Genomic DNA, 8,499 nt, shown 5'->3' with positions numbered 1-8,499 from the left:
ATGCCTTCTCTTCCTTCGCTTCCTCCACATTAGCCGTTCCAATTTGCAACCATTTCATTTCCTCGCCCTCACACACCAGGCACAGCTGGGTTAAAAGCCGCGAAAGCTGTTAAAGTGGTTACTAATCAAAGGCAGGGCCTCAGCTGTTGCCCGTGCACAGGGACTTCACCACCACACCGGAGCCGAGGCGCCAAGCCAGGCCCTGGGAACCTTTCCTGCTAGTGCCCAGGGCAGCCCCCGGGGGCCTAGTTCCGGGAGCAACCAGCAACCGGAAGTGGAGCCTGCGCGGGCCTGTTGCTTAGCAACGGACGCTCGGGGACGTTAGGCTGCTCTGCGCCTCAGTGCGAACCGAGAGTGTGCCGGTCGAGGCTGAGGCGTCTCCTTTCTGGTCCAGCAGCCGCCGGCGCGTCGGCCAGTCCTCGCAGCCATGAGCAGCGAGCAGGTGAGAGGGCGGCTTCCCTCAGGCTCCCCTCCGCCGCCACTTCGGCCTGCACGTGGGAGCGGGGGAGGCCCCGGCGCTCCCGACCCCTCAGCGGGGACCACGGGGCGCCGCTCCCCTGAACCCCAGTGCCCGGCTGGTGAAGGGCGCTTTCCGCCGCTGCCCTTCAAAGTTCCAGCGCAGGCCAGTCGACCTGGGAGTCGTCATGACAACCAGGCGCGGCGGTCTCGCGGGGCGCCCCGCCGCTGTCCCCCCCACCCCGCTGCTGTCCCCCCGCGAGCGCCAGGCCGCCGTGCTGGCCGGGGGAGACAGAGAGTGGCCACCACAACACCTTTTCCAAGCTTCCCGGGAAGTTCCCAAGCCATACAGGCTTTCCTACGTGCCCAGTGGCCCGTGGATGGAGTTGAAGAGCCGTGTTGCAGTAATTAATGTAAAAGAGAGAACTCCACTGTGAAGAAAAGGAAAAAAATGTAGGACATCATCAATTACATTTAGGGGGAAAAATTAATCACTTGAGAGGCGGAGAAACTGAGGTTAGGATGGAGACGGAGTTCAGTCAGGGTCCCTCCCTTGGTTGGCAGGAAGCCAGGGGCTGCCAGGCTCCGTCTCCAGCCTGGCACAGAATGGAAGGGCTTTGAGCGTGGGAATCACGCTGGCTGGCTAGGAAACAGCGAAGTGATGGATACTGGAAAGGACGCGAAAAGCATTCTGCTTGGAAAAGTTATTATTTTTTTTAAGTCTGTAGCATTTGCTTGGCTGTTTTGTTTCGCTACTAAACTGGAATTGTTTCTCACTGCTTCATGACGCCCTTGGGAGTAGTTAGAGTTTATTGTGGAAACTATGTTAGAAGTTGATTTAGTCCCCTGTGCAGTGAGTTGTAGATGACTAAAAGGAAAGGTGAAGACCCTGTTCGTTAATTAATCAGGTAATTAGCACTTGAAGTCTCAAGAAGTGAATTTAGCATTTTGAATGTAACATAATGAGCCCAGAACTAAGAGGCAGACCCGTTAATCCGTGCACCAAGGCGTGACAAGTAGAAAGTGGGAACAGCACAAATGAATGAGGAAAAACAACTACAAAAGCACCTAGATGAAGCCACTGAAAGTTCAGCAGTGGCTTAATAGGTCTCACCAGAGATTCTGTGCGATGTTACCAGAGTCTCAGAACAGTAGTGTGTCGTGACCATCAGCATGTGTTGAGCTTTTTGCTTGATTACCAAATCTTGAACTTATGGTGTGTTGTTGAAATGTAAGACCCACCATTATCACATTTATGGTGGGATTTCTGAATAGCTGTTCACAATTCTCATAATTGACGCGTCTACAAATTAAACAGTACCCACTGAATACCCAGTGTAAGTTAATTTGTAAGTTTTCTTAAATCATCCTGAAATTGATACTGGGAAAAAGCACCCGCAGTGTTTCCCATTCTTTTGCAACAGGTTATGAAGAGGCAATGGGATCTTGAAACGTTGATGGGCACATTTAGATTTTCATTTTCTACATACTACCTTGTAACCAGCAGATGGCCCTCTCTCACTGTTTAGGTTGATTAGTAATTTTAAACCTCATGTTGATACTTTGACTTATGCTGATTTCAAGTGCAGTTTTCCTTTTAGAAGGATAGAAGTTTTTGCATTTTCACCCAAAGCAAACAGAACAGATTAAATTTTTGAAGATGCCATTTTTGTGTGACATTTACTTATGTATTCATTTGGCTTGAGGAGTTGTACAGGTGGTAAAATCATATTTTTGAAGAAGGTATTTAACATACTCATTAGTGGAGGGGTAGAAGTGACATGACATTTTTCAGGAATAGAAGTCTGGGTTGTTAAGTTAGACATACATATTTTTGATGGTTAATTTTATTTTTAAAGTTAATTAAAACTTGGGGGCATTTTGAGTTTTAGTTGAAGAACCTTTGAGAGGCTTAAAGGTCCAGAGACCAGCTAACTCCACAAATTCACTAAAAATTATGGGCAGAGAAGAAGGAAAAGCTGTTTGCTGGTCTCTACCCCAGTACTTTTTCTAATTAACAAAATTAAGTAATTTTGCACTTATATGATGTTCCTTCTCTGCTTTCCTTCCTTGTATCTTTTTCCTGTCTTGTGTTAAAAAGTCCACAGTGCAAAATATATATATATATATATATGTATATATATATGAGGCTGAAAGTCTGTTGATGACTTTAACAGTGATAACTCAATTTCAATTGACCTGATTAAGTTTTGAAAGGTTATTGGTGGTGTAACCAGTCAAGATCGGGCATGTTCAGGGTGGTGTGGCTGTAGACTGGTGGTGTAATCAAACTTGTTTATATGTTCTGCTCATTTGATCATAATGGTTAACACTTGGTTTGTACCCATGTTAAAAATGTCCCTTCTGGTAGGCAGGCCGATGAAAATCAGCAAGGTAAAAACTAACTACGAAGCCAGACTATTTAAGGAAGTGTTAGACTATTAATTTTAACTGCAGAATGCAAAATTGTGTGAGACAGGATCTCAGCAGAAAACAGATGGTTCGGTCCAAGAGACTTAGTGGGAAAAAATATATGAAAAGATCATTGGCAGACTCATGGTCAAGATTATGGGACACGACAAGGCTGATGAGGCACTGAGGATTAGTATCCGTTGGTTGTCGTTAGCATTCCCGCTCCTGACAGATGCACTGTGCTGCACGCCATGCTCACAGCCTGGTGAGAGGCTGAGCACTGGAATGGGAGCTCCCCGACAGGAGCGGAGCCCTGGAAGAATGCGGTCACTATCATAACCATCAGGACCAGCCTATAGATGGCTTAGAGCCACTTTCCTCCTGCTAGTCAGTCTCCTTTTGTTGCTTCTCATTGGTTAATCCTCATCAGAAACCAGAGTGTGGAGCGCCCAGGTAATGCTCAGACACAGAATTTAACCTTTCAGGCCAGGCACGGAGAATAAGTAAGAGGGTGGTGATTTGAATTGGGGCATTCACAGCAAAATCATCATAGAAAATTATTATAATTATTGTAATTAGATGCAGGCTTCATCTAATGCATGGGAAATCTGTCTCTCTGTCCTTCAAGCAAAATTTAAAAATTATTTCACAACTGGATTGGGAAGTATAATTAAGGTTTTCTTTAAATTGAAAAGCCGGGTTGGGCATTTGACACAGTGATAAAGATAACACCTGCAGAGCCCACGTCTCTTACCTGAGTGCCTGAATTGGTCTCAGCTCTGCCTCCAATCCTAGCTTCCTCCTGTGTGTACCGTTGGAGGCAGTGACTGATGGCTCAAGTAACTGGGTCCCTGCCACCCATGTGGGAAACTTGGATGGAGTTCTGGACTCCTGGATTTGTGCTGACCCAGCCTTAGCTGTGTGTGTGGACACGTGGGGAGTGAAACAGTGGACAGAAATCGCTCGCTCTCTCCCTGCCTTTCAAATACATAAATAAAATTTAAAAAAAAAAACGTATTTGAAGGTTGGTGACAAAGTTCAGGTAAAGAGAAGGTCTTGGTATTTCAGGAAAGGGGAAGGGAGTTGCAAATGACCAAGGGATTGTGCTGGGGCAGAGTTTTCACTGCTTGTTGATGCAAGATAAAATTAACATGGGTACAAGCACATTTGTAGCTTTGCTTATAGAAAACTGAAGCTATTTTGAGGAATTAAAATGATATAGGAGAAATTTGGGGGATAATGATTCAAACCAAAAAGTGGAAGAGTAAACTTTTCTGAATTTGGGTGAATTGTGAACTTCTTGTCAATCTGGTAGGGTTGGTTTGTGATGTGCTTTTTCTTTTCTTTTTTTTTTTTTTTTTAAAGATTTATTTTTATTACAAAGTCAGATATACAGAGAGGAGGAGAGACAGAGAGGAAGATCTTCCATCCGATGATTCACTCCCCAAGTGAGCCGCAACGGCCGGTGCGCGCCTATCCGATGCCGGGAACCAGGAACCTCTTCCGGGTCTCCCACGTGGATGCAGGGTCCCAAAGCTTTGGGCCATCCTCAACTGCTTTCCCAGGCCACAAGCAGGGATCTGGATGGGAAGTGGAGCTGCCGGGATTAGAACCGGCGCCCATATGGGATCCCGGTGCGTTCAAGGCGAGGACTTTAGCCGCTAGGCCACGTCACCGGGCCCGTGATGTGCTTTTTCTACAACGATATGCACCTACTTCCCTTGGTACTAACATGGAGAAGGTGAATAGTGAATGGCAATGGATTGTAGTTGGCAAATGTATGAGATGGAACCAAGAGTATTTGAGAGTGTAGTTTCGGTCGTTGGATCTATGCTGGGCAAGGAGGAGAAGGTGACAGGGAGTAAATGGATAATGAGAAAGGGTTAGAATCAGATATGGAGATCTCAATGGAGATAGAAGAAAGACTATAGCATTGAGTATGGTGCCAAGATCATCCTTGCTGAAAGCAAAGTATATACTGCTAGCAGAATATTTAACATCAGGATTTCCCAAGTGGTGCCCTATCTGTTGATAATTGAGAGGGAATGTCATGGGAGTGGGAAACAGAGATGAAGTAGAAGAAGTTACGGATGAGGAGGTTAAGTCATCAAGACACCATGCAGATTATTCACATGTATATTTTATGTCAATGAAACTGATCAGGAAGGGTAGAGGCTCTTTTCTGTTGCAATAGTGAGATTCAAATGCCAATAAATTCGAGAATTTTGTTTGTTTACTTAACTGGGAAAGCCAAAAGGATAGATGTAGGAATAGAGTTAGAGATTCAAGTATTTAAGGAATGCATGGTACATCAGGACTATTTCTCCCTTTTTCCTGTTCTTTGTCCACTTTCTCTCTCTCTTTCTCCACCTCCTTAGGCCAAGGTTGTGTTTATGGATATTGTGAGAAGTCTGGTTTTCTAAATATATATTGTAGGTAGAAGTCAAAGGATTTGATAAAGGTATTAAATGCATGATGTGGATGGGCCTGGCACAATGACTTAATTGGCTAGTCCTCTCCCTGCAAGCACTCAGATCCCAAAAGGGGTGCTGGTTCATGTCCTGGCTGCTCTACTTCCCATCCAGCTCTGTGCTTTTGGTCTGAGAATGCAGTAGAGCATGGCCCAAAGACTTTGACCCTGCACCCATGTCAGAAGCAGCAGCCTCTGGCTTCAGGTTGACTCAGCTCTGGTGGTGTGGCCCTTTGGGGAGTGAAGCAACAGATGGAAGATCTTTTTATCTCTTCTTTCTGCAATGCTGTCTTTCCAATAAAAAGTGAGTAAAAAAGAGTAAAGATTGACTAAGTACTGGAGTAGGGGCCAGCACAGGAATGTGGTGGGTTAAACTGCTGCTTGCAGCACCGGCATCCTATATAGGCTGCTCAACTTCCAGTACAACTCCCTGTTAATGACTTGGGAAAAACAGAGGATGGCCAAGTCCTTGGGCTGCTACAACCATGTGGGGGACCTGGAAGAAAGTCCTGGGTCCTGGCTGTGGCCTTGTCCCAACCCTGGCAGTTGTGGCCATTTGGGAAGTCACCCAGTGGATGAAAGAACTCTTTCCTTCTTTCTCTCTTTCTCTATGGCTCTGCCTTTCAAATAAATTAGTAAATCTTTTTTTTTTTCAAAGTCCGTGTATACCAAAAGGAATTTTATCTTGAAATGCAGTGTTAATGTGATGCTATTTTCTGAGTTCAAGAAAATAGGAAGTTGTGGATGTGTAGATATTTATTAACCAAGCAACATTTTGAACATGTTAAATTGGAAGTGTCTATTAGACTTCTGCATGGACATACTAAATCAAAATGTCAGATGCAGGACTCAGGAATTTAGGGTGAAGGTTCTAGATGGAGGAATTTGGAAGATTTTAGTATATGCATGGTTTTTAAAATATTTGGGTTCAGTTAGGAAGGATATACTTAGGACTGAAGGATGCCTGTCAAATGAAGATCAAAAAATGGGAAGGAACAGGAGGAATGCATTAAAGAGATGTGTTGTGCACAATGGTGACTACAGTTACTAACAATGTGTGTATATATATATATATTTACATGTTTATACAATATATATACACAAAATATATGTTTGTGTATATATATCTATACTATATATACATTTATACTCTCTCCATACACACACACACACACATACACACACACAATAACAATGAAAATTGTTTTAGCACAAGAGGAACTGAAAGAGTTCTTTCTGGCTCCTGGCTGGCTAGATCTTGGATGGGAGACCCCAAGGGACAGCTGGGCAGGCTTGTGGAGCTGCTGATGGGAGACCGTTGTATGCAGGTTCCTAAGTGGAAGCTGATTTTCACCATCTCTCCTTGGTTCTAAAAACAATAGCATTTACTGTCTTTACTTTCTTTAGTGGAATACATATTTACAGCAGAATATTTCATACATGTAAACATGTAAAATGAAGATAAAATTAACTGTTCCTCAAGAAATGTGTAAGAATGCGAAATACCCGGATTTACCTAAGGTAAAGGCAGCCATGTAATGAGATACTCCAGGACCTTCGTTTCTTTTGTGAACAGTTTATTTCTTTGGCTAAGATTTGGGTACCTGTATACCCAAAGTATAATATTCTTGGATTTATTTCTTAAATGTTTATTCACAATGTCTGAGGCAATTTATACTTCATAATAAAAGTCTTAAAATAAAGTAGGAAATTACTGTGAGGATAGATCTGAAGTCTCACTGTAAAATAATCATTCTATGAGATAGTGCCAATGCTGTTTAGCTTGATTTAACATTCCACAGTGTATTTACATATCAAATCACTACGTGGTACACTGTAATTATATACAGTTTTTGTTTGTAATGATATACATTTTTAAGAAAGAAAAAGGAATTGGCAAGGGAAAATTAGAAAAAGTGTCCATTGGGGTAAAAGTAACATTAAAAAACAGGGCTCTTCTAAAAATTGAGTGAAGACAATATTCAGAAAGATAGTGATCACTTGTGTAAAAATGCTGCTAAGGGGCTGAATGAAATGGAAGCCCAGAGTTCACCACAGGATTTGGCATTGGGGTAATCAGAGCTGTGGTTGTGGGTGCTGTGCGAGCAAAGAAAATCTCACTGGAGAGCGTTCCGAAGAAGCTGGGAGCAGAGACATGGAACTGCAGCTGGAAGGAATGTAGAATTAAGATTGTTTCAGATTGCAATTGTTATAAAATAGTTATGTACAGGCGAAAAGAATGCATAGCGAAGGAAAAATGATGCATGAGAGAAAGTTTCAAATTACACCAGCAAAAACAATGCCTTTTAGTAGACGAATGAGAAGTTCATTAAATCCTAATCAGCATAATGAGAGTGAATACCAACTCAGCACATCTGGGGTAAACACGGAGCATGAAAGACAACCAGAAAAATCTGAAGCTAAGAGGACAGAGAGAGAGTACTTAACGGCTGCCATACTGAAATAGACTTTTCATTGTTTTGTAGAAGAAAATTGGGATGATAATAGAGAGACTGAGTGGAGTTTTTGTAGAATGTTCTGATGCAAGTAATTTATCTTCATTTAGCAACTTTAATATTGACTTGATTATACACTGGGTGGGAAAAATAACACATCATAAAGAAAGAAATTCTCATCTATACAATAAGCCCAGTAGTAGCACATCACTATGTGAAAGAGCTTTTAGAATTCTCAATTTCAGCTAAAAAATATCGTTGGTTTCTTTTTAGCATCTCAATAATTAAATGAGATGTAATTGCCTTAGAGCAGTGTTTGTCACAAAATGCAATCAAAATGTCCTGTACTGAAAATAAGGATTCATGGGTGTTAGTATTTGAATTGCACCACTCCCACCTCTTAATTCATATTTTGAAGTCTTAATCCCCAGGACATCAGAATGTGAATGCAGTTTGAGATAAGAGATTTTAAAGGATGTGATTCAATTAACCTGAAATGATGGGCTCTGATCCATGATGGGATGTGATCATGATGGGCTCTCATCCAGTGTAATCCGTGCCTTCATTAGAAGGGGAGATTTGACAGAAGGCGAATAGTAGGAAAACACAGAGAAAGACAGCCATTGACAAGTCCAGGTGATAGGGGAAGCCAGCTCTGCTAACAGCTTGATCTCAGACTGCGAGATACAGATTTCTATTGTTAGG

The 8,499-nt window shown here is 42.7% G+C and overlaps 1 protein-coding gene across 1 annotated transcript in view; it reads left to right on the top strand.

Annotated features, from left to right (window-relative positions):
• Positions 1-326: 326 nt before the first annotated feature.
• Positions 327-8,499, top strand: part of DNAH7 (dynein axonemal heavy chain 7) — a 253,007-nt gene continuing 244,834 nt past the window's right edge. Inside the window, exon 1 of the mRNA XM_058664751.1 lies at positions 327-442. The gene's annotated coding sequence lies outside the window, so the exon portion shown is untranslated. The remainder of the gene's footprint in view (positions 443-8,499) is intronic.

Source organism: Ochotona princeps, chromosome 5 (assembly GCF_030435755.1).
Source record: "Ochotona princeps isolate mOchPri1 chromosome 5, mOchPri1.hap1, whole genome shotgun sequence".
Classification (NCBI taxonomy): domain Eukaryota; kingdom Metazoa; phylum Chordata; class Mammalia; order Lagomorpha; family Ochotonidae; genus Ochotona; species Ochotona princeps.
The sequence above is the reverse complement of the archived record's forward strand: the minus strand, read 5'-3'. Positions and strand labels throughout refer to the sequence as shown.